Below are 7,894 nucleotides of genomic sequence, written 5' to 3' on the forward strand. Positions count from 1 at the left end.
AAGATTTAAACCTTTTGATTTGTGTTTATAGACTCAAGCCTAATCAATTTAATTATATATGAGTACTAATATAATTTCTTTAGTTTGGAAGTTCTTAAGGTATAAATTAAAGTTATACAATATCCCAAATGCGAATTTAAATTTAAAACATTCTTTTCGTAGAGTTTCTATATGGGTTTCTGCTATGGCCAACTTCAAATAACCATATCTCCTAGAATATAAGGAGTTAGGGGACCATTACCCATCAAATCAAATATCTCCGAGTCCTCTTTCCAATGCAACCAACCTTTTATGAATTTGTGTTTAGAATAAAAATTAGAACCATTTTATTAAGCACTATCTGGGCTGAAATAAAAATTTTGTTGTAGCAAGAATTTTAGTGGTATTTAAATCGGTTTCAGTCGTCTTTAAGTTCGAAGAACCCCAAATATCATTCTCCAACACTTCGTGATTTACCAAAGTTTAAGGTGAAAGTCCTTCGTTAAGGTAAGCATTTCCATCATCTTCTTCATCTTGTAATCCTTTAATATCCTAGAATCCTTAGAAAGACCTTTCATGATGATATTTTTGGGGAGAACTTGTTGGTGTTGTTAATATCACCTAGATTTGATTCTAGGTTATAGATTAAAGATTTCTAACACAATTTTTGTAAACTAGATTATGAAATTAATCGTTGAAACCATGAATTTCATAAAGATGAGACCTTTAGCATAAAAAAACATCATTAATGGAGATGAGTTAAGTTTGAAAGAACTGGTTAATGGCAAATTCAACTTAGGGAATGATATAGAACATTAATTTAGGATAGATTTAGTGGTTTGGATCTCAAGATATTTTCTTGAAGAGTAACTATTTAATTACTCTTGTTATTGTTTGAGTTTTTGATGATTGATTATTCCAAGGCATGAAGAAAGGAAAGAGCATTCTTGTTACAGCTTACTTCTACAAAAAGCTTGGCATCCAGGGAGGCTAGGTTAATAAGTAAAAGACTCTGTTATTTCATATATTTATTATTTAGAATTAATGTGAGAAACCATATCTAGGCCTGTGGGCATAAAGTTGAGGTGGATAAAGATATAAAAACTTTACCTTAATGTCAAAAATTATGTTATTGGTTGATTATGTGATATTTCCGATATTAACAAACTATGTTATTGATTGATTATGTGATATTTATGATATTTTTTGTTATTTTTTCAAAAGCGGATTGTTGTAAATGAAGTATGTAGCCATGATGTTTCTTAGTTATTTCAGTAATTAAGCGAGTTGAGTTATAATGGTATTAAGTTGTATGTATTATGCAATAATATTATTAGGAGAATTATGCTAGGGTCGAATATTGATGAACATTGTAATCTCTAAGGGATGGAAGACTTGGATAATTGTGAGGATTGTATTATGTTGAAAGAGGTTGAGGATAATGATATGAATGAATGTGAGCTATAGATGGTGATATTAGAATTCAAATTGTGATATTTGAGTGGGTTAGGGTTTAATTATAGTTGAGACTCAATTTAGTTGTATGTGTGCTTTTAAATTTGATGCTTATCGATAAGTATTCGGACATACATGAATCTGAGGATATTGGAATTGTTGACACATGTATGAATACTTATTAAAAATCAAACTTGATCAACTTGCCATTTGATTTTAAGTGCATTTGTAAAATTAGTACATCGTATTATATCCTAGGAGATAGTGTAAATTTGATTAAAAATGTATAATATGGTTATGGTGAATCGATACCATATCGGTACGAATATGAATATTAATATTACTTATTTATGGAGGATCAGATATACTTAGATTGTCCCCTGTAGGTCATGACTAGTTGGGAAATAATAAGTCTTTAGAATGTGTGTACAATTTAATGTTGATTTTGAAAGGTAGTGTGGTGTAATAAGTTGATAACGAGAAAATGGTGTTCTAATTGTGAGGTCTAGAGGACATAATTGTTACTTATGGAAAGATTGCTAGTAGTAATGTAGCCGATGTTAAATTACGGTATTGCTACTTTATTGATTTTTCATCAATGTAGTCAACATTAAATATAGTATTGCTACCTTATTGATCTCTCAAGCAATGTGCTGATGTTAAATTTTGATACTACTGTGAGACATTATTGGATCAAATTCCACGAACCGACATGATGATAATAATAATAATAGAACTAATAATGAAGTCATATAAAGTGATGAATCTAATGAATATTCTAAATAAATGATCCTAAATTTTCAATTATAATTAATCCTTATTTTAAAGTATTTAGAAGGTTTGCTAATGAGACTTAAGTTCTCTGGTGTGTTTTAGTGAGATGTGAATTGACTTATATTCCTTATTTAGTCGTATCCTTGAGAATTATTGTGCAATGTGTACTTGAAAAAATGAAACTCTATACTTAATTTTTATATGTTGATCGACTTAGTTCATTATACTTGTTGTAATCATAATTTATCTGATTATCTAGTTATTATTCTTTAATGTTATAAGAGAGTTGTTGGTTGTTAGCTTGAGAATTTAATGTGAGTTGTTTATTATTACTAGGTTGATCTTATGGCTATGGATAATGGAAAAGGTAATGATAATAAAGGGATGACAGTGATGGTTTAGTATTGGATTCTGGTAGATGGTGTGAATTAATCAGGCTAGACCATGCTAGTAGTGGATATAATCGTGTTAATAGAGTTGTAAAATTGAATTATACTAGAAAGTGTTATAATGATATTACAACCTTAGTTGAATTATATTCTATTTAAGATGTCATGATTTGTTTTTCTTGATTCTATTTTATGATTATATGGGCTAACACTGATCTTTCAATGATGCCTACTAATACGTGTGTTTGTACTAATCCTACTCTTCTATATTCCTTCTTCGAGTGTAGACTAGATGCAAGTCAGTTTGCATTTTCTAGATGGATGGCGATATTCAATACTAACTTCTACAATTTCTTGTACATGTCTGAGCAAGTATTGAGATAGTGAAGGACAATTTTAAGAAGTTTTTGAAAAAAATTATTTATTGATATTTAATTTACTTTATTATATTCAATCCAGTATTTTCTTAAAAATAAAAATTACCCACATAATTTAGTTGGGTAATAAGAGTTCCCCTACCTACTTAGGATAATGCAGGTGCATGCACAGTTCGGTAATTTTGGATCGTGAAAATTGTAGAGTTTTCTTTAAAATTATTGAGTTCAAGAATTTTATATATCATACTTTAGCTAACCGGTGATAAGCATGACACAAAATAAATAAAATTGAAGAATTGTAAATTTTTTTATAAAATTGAAGACTTGTAGTAAACAACATTAAATAGTTGAATTGATATTATATTTCTATCGTATAGTTGAAGTAAGATTATATATAGATACACATACACATGAAATATTATAGAACTCTATTTATTCGTTGTATGAAAGGGTGTTTGACATCTTCAGAAAGTTTGACTTGAAATTTACATTATGATTTTTTCTTTTGTTGGATTAGCTAAAGAGAATCAAAATTATTATTCATCAAGAATTTCATTTTTATTAGTTTTATTTTAATTTAATGAAATAAGTAAAAAAAATCATATTTTTTATATAAGTCTATAATTTTTACACTTACAAATAACTAATAAATGGTCCTCAATAATATGGTTTAAATTTCATAATCAATAAAGTAAAAAAAAAATTCAATGGGTCAAACTAAAAGATAATCTAACACTTTTCATGAATCAGAGATGAATTCTAATTCTTTTCTTACAACATATAAGTGTGAGTAGGAGCTCCTGGAAGCAGGCAATTGGCGGTTGTCATGCCTTCTTTCAGTTATTTGCTGGCTTCTTAATTTTATTATATTACTTCTAATTAATTATTATTGATCCACGCTTTTTCTATATTACCTATAATTAATTATTATATAACATTTGCGTATTAAAAAGTTAATAAAAATATAATCCAAAAAAAAGTAAAATAAACATTTATGACATGTCTACTTCAACTGCTTCAACCGTAATTTTACTATATCAACCTAAGTAATTGTTATAAGTCATCTAAATATTAAAAAATTAATATAATTTAATAAAAAAGGTAAAATAAACATAAAATTATAACTTAACTCTTGATGTTTTAAATTAATTTGACATTTTTTATGAGGTCCACTTACAAAAAATTCATAAGTATTTCTTATAGAAATTTTGCTATAATATGACAGTTTTGCTACTTTAATCATGATATTCGCTTGACTCCCAAAATTATATCAGTGTCGATTAAGATGAAATAGAAAAAAAATATAAAATACTATAAATTTAAACTTAAATTACTTTTAAAATGTAAATTATTTTTTGATTTAGTCGTGATTTTATTAATAATTTAAATCATGATGATGAATCCATCTTACAAGTCCAACAAAAAGTATACAAATGATCCAAATAACACTTGACCCAACTACAAAGAAGATGGACCAGCCTATATAGCTGACCTGATCCGAAATACTCATATAAAATGAGTAGGGTTTCTAAAATTAGCTGAAAACTTGAGCTCCCACTTTCTCCGACTCCTAGACCATGGACATCATCATCAATCGTCAGTTTCTTCTTCTCCAACTATGGGTGATTAACACCATTCTTTTGTTGCTCCAAGATAAAGCTTTTTTACATAGCTTATCTTCACTGAAACTCATATTTAGCTCCGTGCTCCGCACTGTTTCAGGTGAAATCTTCAGTATTTGTCCAGTGTTTTTTGGTGCTACTCGATGGGTCTCATGTTCTGACCCTTACTTCCTTTTTCAAGTACGCCCCTTGAACTCTTGAGTTTGAATCTTGACTTATGCATTATTTTTGACCATTTGATTTTGCTCCATGTATAGCTGGAATAGGGGTGGAGATAATGGAAATCTCAAACCCACTGAATGTTGAAGAGAAACAAGTAACTCAGTTGTATGAATTTTATCTGCCTTGGTGACCCCTGATCCACTGAACTTCCTTTTTTGATGGCTAGTGTAAATAGGCATCTTAGCAGTTTCACTTTTTTGTTCAAACTCCTTAAAGGTTGTAAATATGCTAAATGCGAAAGACTATGTTGTAGCCTTCCTAATCCCCTTTATCCTTTTGCTAGTGTTAGCCAGAGATATGGGCATTGTTGCTTGTCGCTGTTAAAGACCTTCCTACCTGATGTTGGCAATTGACTAAAATATGTAAATAGGAACTTCTTCTTGTCAAATGCTAAATTAGCTAAGTAATTTGCAAGCTGATTTCCTTCCCTGAATATATGTCTTATTTGTACTTTCTTTTTTTGTAACAAACTCCTTATTCTGCACACTGTATCTCCTATCTTCTATGGTGTATCCCATTCTTCGCTTAAAAGCCTCTACATTACCAGTGAATTTGTTCGAATGATAGATTTATCTTGCCCTAACTGACTACAATGAGTAACTGTTTGCATTATTGCTTCTGCTTCTGCTACCATATTATTTGTATCCTCCATTACTGCTCCTTCTGTATGCATTAGGTCCCCTTTTTCATCCCTTAAACAAAACTCTTGAACTATTTTCTAGATTTTCTTTTGAGGCTTTATCTGTATTGTATTTACTCCAACTCTGCTCTGGCGATTCCCACAGTTCATCCTTAGCTATAACTCTAGGTTTCAATTGATTGAGCTGAATCAAAATTGTTTGCCAATCCATTGCAAACTTTAGTGTTGGTTTCCTCACCTTTAGCAACATCCTTAATTGTCTTGTAACATTGAATATCATCTATGCAAACTTATATATTTAACTTCAAGCTTCTTTATATTCCTTCTTTTGTATATTTCCCACATTATGATTGTTGGTATTGCTCTGAAATAAGCTTTTTCCCTTTGTTTTACTTGTGCATTCCACCAAGCATAAATTCCCTCTCCGATTGCTTCCTTGTATGTTTATTCCTGCATAATAAGAGAAGTAGGACCAAGTCCTGTTAGCCAAAAATAAACTCAATAGCACATGTGAGATGGTCTCTTGTGCTGGGTTTTGACAACGCCGGCACTTGGAAGAACCATGAATCCCTCATCTTCTCACTATGTCATCAACTGAAATCCTTCCTTTCTATATTCTCCACATAAAGAATACTATCTTGGAAGGTAACCTTTTTATCCATAGCTTCTTATAGAATTCATTAGAGTCTCCCCTCTGCCTAATTTATTTCTATGCATAACTTACTGTAAAATTTCCCATTTCTTCCAAACTCCATATGGCTTGTCCTTTTGATTATGTAGATCACCATTCCTTACTTTACACATTACACTTTCCACAATTTCCTTAGGAAACATACTCATCAGAACCTACTCATTCCAACTCCCATTAGTCATTAAACCACTAACACATTGGAAATTATCATCCCATTCCTTACTCTCCTCTATAATTGAGTACATATCTCCCAATCCATTCCAGTTATCAAACCATATATGGGCATCTCCCCTCCTGATTTTCCATATAATAAGATGATCAATTAAATCTCTAACTTATAACATCTTTTTCCACACCTAAGATCCCCTTCCCACTTTCCACAAGACTTCCTTAGGATGTAATTTTGCAATACTTATTAGACAAGTATTCACTCCAAATTGTCTTTTTGGTTCTAAAGTTCCACCACAGTCTTCAGAAGAGAGCTGTTGAAACATCCTAAATTCTTATAAAACCAAGTCCCACTTCATCTTCTGGTAGACACATTGTTGACTCAGAAACCCAATGTCTTCCTATACCCCCAATAGTACTACTCTAAAAAAATTTAGCAAAAATCTTTTGGATAGTGGTTAGAACATTCTTGGGGGGATTCATCACTGATAGCCAATTAATTAGAATGCTTTGTAGAACATGTTTAATAATTACTGCTCTACCTCTATAAGAGAGTAATTTCCCCTTCCTTGCTTGCGATTTGGAATTTATTATGTTCGTAATGTACTGATAGTACACCTTCTTCTTTCTCATATAAAAAATAGGAACCCCAGGTAATTAAAAGGGGACTGTTGACTCAAAATCCTTCTTGTAGCTTCTGCCATCAGTACTACCCCATTTGACACACTGTCATAAAGATATATGGCTCTTTTATCTCTGTTAAATTTCTATCATGAAACAACTTCATACCCCTCAAGAGTATCTGTCACAATTTGTAAAGTACCTAGGTCTTCCTTACATAAAATGATCATGTCATCTGCAAAAGCTAGGTGATTGATTTTTGGACTCCCTCTAGGCATCCCAAAAGGTCTGAATTCCTTTTTAGTCATTAGTTTTTTTAAATTTCTTGATAAGACCTCTTCTGTAATAATAAAAAAGTATAGGTGAAAGAGGATCAGCTTGTGTAAGACCTCTAGTTGAATTGAAGAATCCTTTTGGCTATCTATATAGCAAAATGGAGTACCAATTATTTGCAAGGAGTCTAAAAACCATATCAATCAGATGTTCATCAAAACCATTTTTTCTCAATAATTTGGTCAGGAACAACCATTCTACCCTATCATATCAAGCTTCATCACCATGTTTGGAGGTTTACCCATTTTCCTGATTTCAGAAACTATCTCCTGAACCACCAAAATATTTTTAGCTATACTCATTTCTTGAACAAAAACATCTTGTTTCTTAGAGATAATAAGAGGAAGCATGCTCTTAATCCTTTCATGAATAATTCTTGAAAAGATTTCAGTCACAAAATTACTAAGGGATATAGGTCTAAGATCTGAGAAACTACTTACCACCAACTTTTTTAGCAATAGTACTGAATTTTAATGTGTGAAAATCTTGGAAGATCAAACCCACAGAAAAAAGTTGTTACCATCTGATGTAAATCCTGTGAGATAATATCCCATGGATCTTGGTAGAATGGCAGTCATTCCATACGAACCTCCTGCACTATTCTTGTTCAACCCCATGACTAC

The 7,894-nt window shown here is 31.1% G+C and overlaps 1 long non-coding RNA gene across 1 annotated transcript; it reads left to right on the forward strand.

The window, feature by feature from the left end:
* The first annotated feature begins 4,451 nt into the window (after positions 1 to 4,451).
* Positions 4,452 to 5,251, forward strand: LOC124888518. Its single transcript, XR_007046882.1, has 3 exons — positions 4,452 to 4,596; positions 4,697 to 4,776; positions 4,854 to 5,251. It is a non-coding gene; the product is annotated as an uncharacterized LOC124888518 (long non-coding RNA).
* The last annotated feature ends 2,643 nt before the right edge of the window (positions 5,252 to 7,894 follow it).

The sequence above is a fragment of the Capsicum annuum genome, chromosome 11 (assembly GCF_002878395.1).
Source record: "Capsicum annuum cultivar UCD-10X-F1 chromosome 11, UCD10Xv1.1, whole genome shotgun sequence".
In the NCBI taxonomy this organism is placed as follows: Eukaryota; Viridiplantae; Streptophyta; class Magnoliopsida; order Solanales; family Solanaceae; genus Capsicum; species Capsicum annuum.